Below are 8839 nucleotides of genomic sequence, written 5' to 3'. Positions count from 1 at the left end.
AATACTTATTTTGTTAAATCCTCGTGGGAACGATATTTTTATACTACTTGATAACTAGTGCACTTGCTAGGGTTATAATCATAGCTATCACCGAGCTCCGCCCAAGACTGGATCGTTTCCCTTGTCATCAGGTCCAGCCTAACACCAGAATCCTGAATGGCAGCCCTCCAATGGGTAGGGAAAGGCCACCCTGTGGGATTGCGGACTACAAAGTAACTCTGGTTCCAGGCCGGGATCCTATTGGGTAGTTCGTAAAAAAGCTTATAACTCGGGCGAAGAGACAATAGGTCCGCCTATGCTCACGAAGGACACAAGAAGAGTTCTTCTTGATAGACAAGATTGAAGAAAAAATATCGAGGTCGAGGGGTAGATAGTACTTATAAAAAAGCAAAATGGTCCCTACTACATTGTGGATGGAGTTCGGGTGTAACTGGTATATGGTGATGTTAAGGAACTTCAGGACCTCTATTATTAAGGGGTGCAAAGGTAAACGAAGACCAGCCACGAGCTGCTCTTCAAAAATCACGATCTCATTGTGATCGTGTTCCCAAGGGAAGTTACCTACAGGGAGACTATAGTAGAGCTCGCCCAGGAGGTTGTACTGGTGTACTAAGGCCCGGAGCCTGTCCAAAGTCATTATTGAACGGCCAAAGTGGTCTGACACCCGACCTTGATGAGAAGTGGATGCCGGGTTACCCGAGGCCCCTTGCGCCTCCTAGGGTGACTGCACCTCGGGAGGGCCACGGACTACCTCTGGACCCAAAGTAGCCTCATCCCAGCTATCAACCTGGGCTGAGGTACCCTCCTCGGCCTCATCTAAGAGGCTATCGAAACTAAAGGAAGACATTGACAACAAACTGAACTAAAAGGGAAAGCTATAGAACTGAACTGAACTGAAAAGAAGAAGCTAAGGAAGACTGACCAAAGAAGGACGACCGAACTAGAGGAAAGCGGCGAACTAGAAAATCCGAGCTAAAGAAGCTAAGCGCGACCTCAGATCGAAAGCTAGTAAGCTTATGGTGAAGAAAATGAGTCTCGGGTCCCCCTATTTATAGCCATTGTATCGAAGAAGCAACGGTCAAGATCAAAGCAATCTAACAGCTCATAAGAAAACAGGCTGCACGACCCTCGAGGCCAAAAACAGTTTAGCACATTTTTTGGTGTCCGCGGAATTTATAGATCGCGTGATGTCTGCACGTAAACTACACGTGACCTAGGTTATTCCTAGTTGAGGCGAGTAGCCGAACTGGTCTGACCGGCAACCTATCTAATAGAGTAGCCTGAGCTTCGAGCCAAATCCACTTGTCACATCGTGAACTCCCCGCACCAGATCAAGACCCCTAGCTCAAGGAGTGCGGGGCAATTGATGAAGGGAAATTTGGCCCGACCTCATAACAGGGAGACACATGGACGTGACTCGACATAAGTAACAACTCAACATGATCAGATCAGCACGTGGACGTGACTCGACATAAGTGACAGCTCAGCATGATCAGTTCGCTACAAAGCAACCTCAGGTACCCTGTTACCCCAAACTAGAGTTACATCGAGCTAAGATCACCTCATTACCAATTCACAACCAGGATAGCGGTACCAAGTCCGCTACAGATCAAGCTCAGATAGCTGGGCCCACCTCGAAAAGTATTCACCTTGGGGAAAGCCTACCTCTGTGCAAGATCATCTCGGTACTAAGGCACTTCGGCATTCAGAGCAGGTCGGGTCTGAAGAACACGAACTGAGGCAGCTCGCCACTAGGCAGCTCGCAACCAAGCATGCCCGGCACTTCACACGCAACTCACTACCTAGTCAGGCCGACCTCAGCATCACAACCCCGAGGATCTCACCACCGTACCCTGCATTTTACGAGATTATGACTTGTAACGGCTATATTAGCTCACCTACTCCCTAAGTCAGGCGGAAGTGGGCAACCTTACCGGTTGGTGGTGTTATCCCCACCTAATACGAAAATGGATCCCATCACAACGAGGATCCAGGAACCACTCACCCAAACTCGCGAGAACTCTGGTATATAAAGACCTCACACCCCAGGGGCGAAGGTATGCGTAATCTTTGCTCTCTAGCTCTCTAATTCTCTGATATCATTTTCAAGCTCTCTACTAAGTGCTAACTTAGCCATCGGAGTGACCTCGACGGGTAAGCCACCCCGGGTTCTCTGATTTGTCTCTTGCAGGTTCCTCAATTCCCGTCGTTGCTGGTAGCTAGATCGTCTCCAGCAGGGAGCAACCGGATTGCGCTACATAAAAAAGCATTATGGACGTCCAACTAGAGAATGTCCCATCCACGGGAAACTACGAGTGAGATAGCAGTACGCACAGTCGCAAGTTTAACCATAGGACTGAATGTCTCAATGAAGTCATCCCCTAGAACCTAAGTAAAGCCTTGTGCAACAAGACGAACCTTGTAGTGGTCAATTGAACCATTAGGGTGCCATTTGATTTTAAACATCCACTTAGATCCAACTACATTCATAGAAGCATCATAGGGAACCAGCTCCCAAGTACCATTTTGAATCAATGCATGAAACTCAGTAGCCAATGCCGAGCGCCAATGAGGGGACTTAGTAGCTTGTCCGTAAGAAGAGGGCTCCTCTTCATGAGAAGGAACATCATGAAGTAGAGCAGACGAAAGAGGATGGAGAGTAGTAGATAAAGCCTATGCTGATCTAGAGGTCATAGACCTTGTTGCCATGGAACGGGTGCGCACAGGAGGTCCTACAACAGAAGTGGTGTTGAGCAGTTCCTGAATAGGTTTGGTGCGCTGAACTGGTAATACATCAGTGCTAGTGGAAACTGCTTGTTATGGTTCAGAGGAAATAGTAGCAGATTGCTCAGGAGCAGGATCAAGAGGAGCAGTGGGATCAACATGGCAAGTTGGACATTTGTCAGCACTAATGAGACCCAAGGAAGAGAGAGTAATGCTAGTAGGAGCAGTAGAGCTGGAGGGTGGTGACGAAGGTATCATTCCAGGAAAGGAATGTTCATCAAACACAACATGGTGAGCAATGTTTTCTTTGCCGGTAGCGGGGTTGTAACAACGATACCCTTTGTGACTATTGTTGTAGCCAATAAATATTCAAGGAGCAGACTAAAAATCCATCTTGTAAGAATTATAAGGATGAAGCAGAGGATAACACTTGCAACCAAACACCTTTAACATAGAGTAATCAAGAGGTTTTCCAAATAGCTTCTCATAAGGAGAGAGATTACCATGACATAGAGTCGGTAGTCGATTGATAAGGAAGACTGCAGTTTCAGCAAAATCGGCGAGGAGGACGCTAGTAGAGACAATGTGGACTCAATAATGTGCCAATGTTTGCATTTAGCACTACCATTTTGCTCATGTGTATGTGTGCAGTTGAGACGATGAGTGATACTGGCATCATCAAGGTAGCAAGAAAGAGAGCAAAATTCACCACCCCAATCACTCTGGAACATCTTAATTTTTGTAGAAAAGAGAGTCTCAACATGATTCTAAAATTTAAGAAAGGTGTTAAACATATTCGACTTCCTCTCAAGTGGAAAAATCCAAGAAAATTTTGAATATGCATCCATAAATAAAACATAATAACGAAAACCTTTATTGGACAAAATAGGGGCAGGTCCCCACACATCAGAAAAGACTAACTCAAGAGGAGAAGAAAAAGTTGTATTTGAAGATGGTAAATTTAAACAATGGGCTTTCCCAACTAACAACCTTCACACACAAAAGAACAATTAAGAGATCCAAAACAAGGTATACCAAACTTAAAAACAATATCTTTCACAACTCTTAGAGAAGCATGACCAAGTCGTTGATGCCATTCTGCCAATGAGGTTTTTTGCCTACAAAATCTGCCAAGTTCTCTGTCTTGTGTTGAACTGCTCTAGGAAACTGATAGAGTCCATCTCTACTGGGTCCTCAGAATAAAACTCTCCCCATACGATCCTTCGAGACAAAGAAATTCGAATGAAATTCAAAGATCAAATTATTATCCTTGGTAAATTTACTTACAAAGAGCAAATTCTTAGTAAGAAAAGGAACATAAAAAATATTCTTTAAAGCAAATTGATTATGATTGCTAAATAGAGAAGTCGGTCCTATACTATTTATAATCAGACATGTTCCATTACCAATCTTGACTTGATCAAAACCTTGGTATTCAGTTCAAATTTGTAAATTATTAGCATCTGGTGTCATATGATGAGTGGTGTCGCTATCTTAATACCAGATTGGATCAAACCTTGATCCAAACATAGAACTATTATGAGAGACACTACCGTGAAAAGCTATAGGATCTGCTGGATGTGAGCTACTCACTCCTTGATATGAGAGATCAAGCCTTTTGTAACACTTCAGTGCTTCATGGCCTGGTTTTACAAAGTTGATAGACAATGCTATTTCCTTTTCCATGACCTTGTCCATGGCCTGAGGACTGACCACCACGCCCCCTGCCACTGCCACTGTTGTTGCCACTCCTATTTTGATTATAGGAGTTTTGAGAGACTTGAAAACTATTAGTTACATTTTTATTATTCATAGCAACATTTGCATTGAGAAAAAATATGTTGTAAAAGCCAAGCTTCATGACTCAAAAGCAACCCAACAACATCACTAATGTTGAGTTGATCTGCATCAGTTCGATTGGTGATGGCTGTAATGAGGGATTCATACTCACTTCCCAAACTGGATAAAATATATAGAACCAAATCTTCTTTTGCTACTGGTTCTGAAACTATAGAAAGATTATCTACAATGGTCTTGGCTTTTGAACATAATCACTAATGGAGAGATTTCTCATCTTGAGATTTTGAAGTTGGCACCTAAGTTGTAGTACCCTAGATCGAGAATGAAAAGAGAATAACCTTTCAAGACCACTCTAGACTTCGACAGCTGTGGAAAGTCCAACAACTTGTGCCAGGACTCCCTCAGTTAGAGAAGCAACAAGCCAGCTTAGAACCAGGTGATCTAACTGTACCTAGGTAGAGAATTCTGGGTTCAGAATTTTCTTACTATTGATATTAAGATCAGGTATCTCTTCTGAAGGTGGATTGACCGATCCATCAATTAGCCCCATCAACTTGTGAGCTCGAAGTACAAGAAGCAATTGGGCCTTCCAGAGGAGAAAGTTGTCACTATTAAGCTTGATTGTCAAGTAATGAATGATGTTGGGAACTGAGTTGATTCTCATAGACAGAGAAGAGGTTTGGGAAAGGGATGAACTCACACTCATTGCTTAAGATACATGGAGGTGTTGTAAGCCTTGGCTCTGGTACCAAGTTAAAGAAACAATATGAAGAAGATGATCTTAAAAGAATGGGCTCAAGATCTAGAACTCTCTTTAGTAGGAAGGCTAGAGTTGTTTTTGGTTAGAAGAGGAGGGCTAGGATTGGCCGATACCTCAATACCTTCTAACAGCCACCTGCACTGCCAAGTGTTGCTCCTTGAGAGCCATGAGAGTGGCTTGGAAGATTCTATAGGTGTTGACGAAGTGATACAAATCTTGTTTTGAAGTTCTGATGTAGCCATTCGAACGTAGAGATCTTGCCCACTGCCACTGTTAGAAAACCGTCTAATATCGATTAAATCACCAAACCAAATAACACAACCACTGCCTCCACTAATATCAGAGTTTGCATATGTTGTACAAGAGCAGTTCTTTAGGCATTCTACTTCACAATCTTTAAGATTAATGTTCTTGTCCACCCAAGTATACCTAGTATCCGGCAATTTGATCCTTGTAAACTTCACAAATCCTTCTCCCTTCTGGCAATCCAGAGATGCTTGGTGTACACATCCCCCGAACCAATCCATAAGTTCCAATCAGTTGGAGATTTTGATTTAAATCCTTTCAAACACTGGAAAACTGGAGATTCATTAATGTCACAATCACTGTACGCACCACAAAGACCATAACTGTCACAGTAGTCTCTCGGCACTGACAAGAAAAGTTGCCAATTATGACTCAAGGCATTCCATGTATAGCATTCAGCAGGTGGTACATGTAAGAAACCTCATTGTTATTCCAAGTAAAATTGAAACTGAAAATAATATTGGTCTTCTGCTCGGATGCCCCACTATATCGAAGCCCGTTCCATGGTCTAGCCTGATAATGCTCCTTCGATCCTTTCCGCATCACTGTTTCAGGGTATTCGTTAAGCTCTATCCCATAAGTTAGATCTCCGGTAGAAGGACCATCGATACTCTTCCACGATAATAAGCACCGGTTCATTCCCATCTTCAGGTTCCATCCTAGTTTCATCCTGGGTAATAATGTATCACATGGATAATCAAAGCTCTGCCATAGGAAGCTTTCTGAACTGCCATCTTTCCCATCCTTCAGAACCAGTACCACCCTCCATCCAACTACGACGACGGAGACAACCACCTCCCTGGTCACCCTCACAACGGTACCGCCAGTGGCAGTAGTGGGAAGCAAGTGAGTTGCTAACTGTCAGCAGTATCCCAGACTGACCATGGGAGAGGGGATAGGGATTGGATGATACCCAGGTTCTGAGCTCATTGATGGCATCCTTGAGTTGGGAGATGAGGGGATGGTGTGATCTGCAGGGGAAACTAGTGGATCTGATGTGCTAGGATTTCTCCCGTGGTGATGGCCGACTAGGATTAGGAGCTGAGAAGGAAAGAGTACGATGGATCTGCTCACCATATCTTCCTTCTTCTTCTTCTTCTTATGCGTATTTTTCTTCTGAGTTGCATTTGTTTGTCCCGTCGGGGAGTTTATAAAGGGAGAGGGGAGAAAGAGTGAGGAAAGACGAGACGGGGAATAGGCAGCATTGCTAGTTTGATTTTATTGGATGGTTGATAAAGAAAATTAGATGACTCTTGAAGGGCACTTTTATCTTTATCCATTTCGCTTAACGGCTGGTTAATGCTAGGTACAAGAATGTCACAAAATGAAAGTTCGGGTACTAGATTGTCGCGTTTTAAAGTTTGGGTATTAAATTGGTACTCGACCAAAAGTACAGGGTACCTATTAGGAATTTTCCCATAATAAAATTATAAAAAATAATTTATATAATAAAAATATTATAATTCTTAATTTTTTAAATATCAAATAAAAAATATTTTTTATGTATAATTTTTTATTTTTATAAAACATTTTTCTCAAGTCGAGCTTGAGCTCGAGCTGAGCCGAGCTCGAACTTATGAGTTTTTGACGATCCAAACTAGAACTCAAGGTTCTAGCTCGAACTGAACTCAAGCCTTGTACTACCTTAGCAAACCGAGCTCGAACCTCATAGTATTCGGCTCAGCTTGGCACGAATCCACCCTAATTGTGGAGATGCAAAGATAATTGAGTAGAGATCGCTTTTGAGTAAAAAATAAACAAGGACTTAAAAGGACAGCCCTATTGAATAATTGAATGCCCCTATGATGATAGAAAGATCTACTTGGCTGGTTCACCCGAACAGACCTGTAGGAGTAGATTAAGTTAATAATTATTATTTTGATTTAAATAATTACTTATTTCATGTTTATTAAATTTATTAATTATTTAATATCATTATATTTAACTAATTCTTATTATTATTTAAAAAATTATTTCATATTTTACCAAGTCTTTGCCATACTTAACAGGCCTATTCACATGCTCATCAGCCTAAGATGTTATCATTAAGCCAAGCTGAGGAATGGTAATGGCATGATCATTATCATGTTTTATTTTATTACTTTACTCTTGTAGAAATTAAACGCAATAAGTGAAAAGAACCGAATTTATACAAACATACAACCCGGTTCATGGTCTACTTCCTAAAACGATCCAACAATTTGCAAATCTATGTGCTTCATGAAGGTTTCTATTTAAAATATGTATATTCCATTAGATTTTAGGACCTAGTCTTTTATAGCATCCAGCGGTTTTAGGCGGGTTAGGCTTGGGTCTAAAGTATCAAGTAGGTTTAGTTGGAGGCTTGGGGCCTTGGGCGTAGTTTCTACATGTTAGACAAATGAAAGGAGTCAGATTATCAGGTAATCTTGCATTCCTGCTGAAAGGGGTTTCCTTGTTAAGGGAAAACAGAGCTTTCGGCCCTTCTGACTTGTTTTGATGTAGGGAATTGAAAACAGAGTTTTAAACATAAAAGGGGCGAAGCATAACTGAGAAAAATTTTCACCTGTTTTATGTTGCAACAAATGGAGCTTTTAAGAAAATTTCCTAGATGCTCTTGGAAGGAAAGAATAAGATACTAATGATGTAATTAGGGCATTCTTTCATGTTGTTTGAATTTCTAAATGAGGATGCTTGAAGTCATTTAGTACTATGAGATAGCATTTAAGGGTTCGTTTGGTTTGTAATTAGAATCGAAATCGGAATCGGAATTGAAATTGAAATTCTCAGGAATCGGAATCAGAATGGTCCAATTTCATAATCTGTTTGGTTCAGATAGGAGTGGGAATGAGAATTAAAATCAGCAGGAATGGAATTTCATTCCCAAGGGAGGGGCAGGGAATGACCATTCCCTCAAATGGGGGAATGCCATTCCAACAGAAATGGAAATGGGATTCCAATTCTACTCAACGAAACAGTTGGAATTGGAATAGCCCAGTCCGATTCCGATTTCAGACCCCTATTCTCGTGAACCAAATGGAGCCTTAGATTAAACTTGGAAACCAGGCTACCTATGAAGTGAGATCCCTATGATAGAATACTGATAAATGATTGAAAAAGGACCAATGCTGTAAATCATCACCATCATAACTCAAATAAAGATCATATGACATTCATAACCACCATAAAGTAGCAACCGTTGTAAATTAAGCATGAGAAAGAAATACTACATAATGCATTACATAGACTACACATTCATACCTGGATGCA

This window comes from Nelumbo nucifera, chromosome 2, assembly GCF_055504915.1.
Source record: "Nelumbo nucifera cultivar China Antique chromosome 2, China Antique-T2T, whole genome shotgun sequence".
Taxonomy (NCBI): domain Eukaryota; kingdom Viridiplantae; phylum Streptophyta; class Magnoliopsida; order Proteales; family Nelumbonaceae; genus Nelumbo; species Nelumbo nucifera.
Note: the sequence above shows the minus strand (reverse complement) of the source record.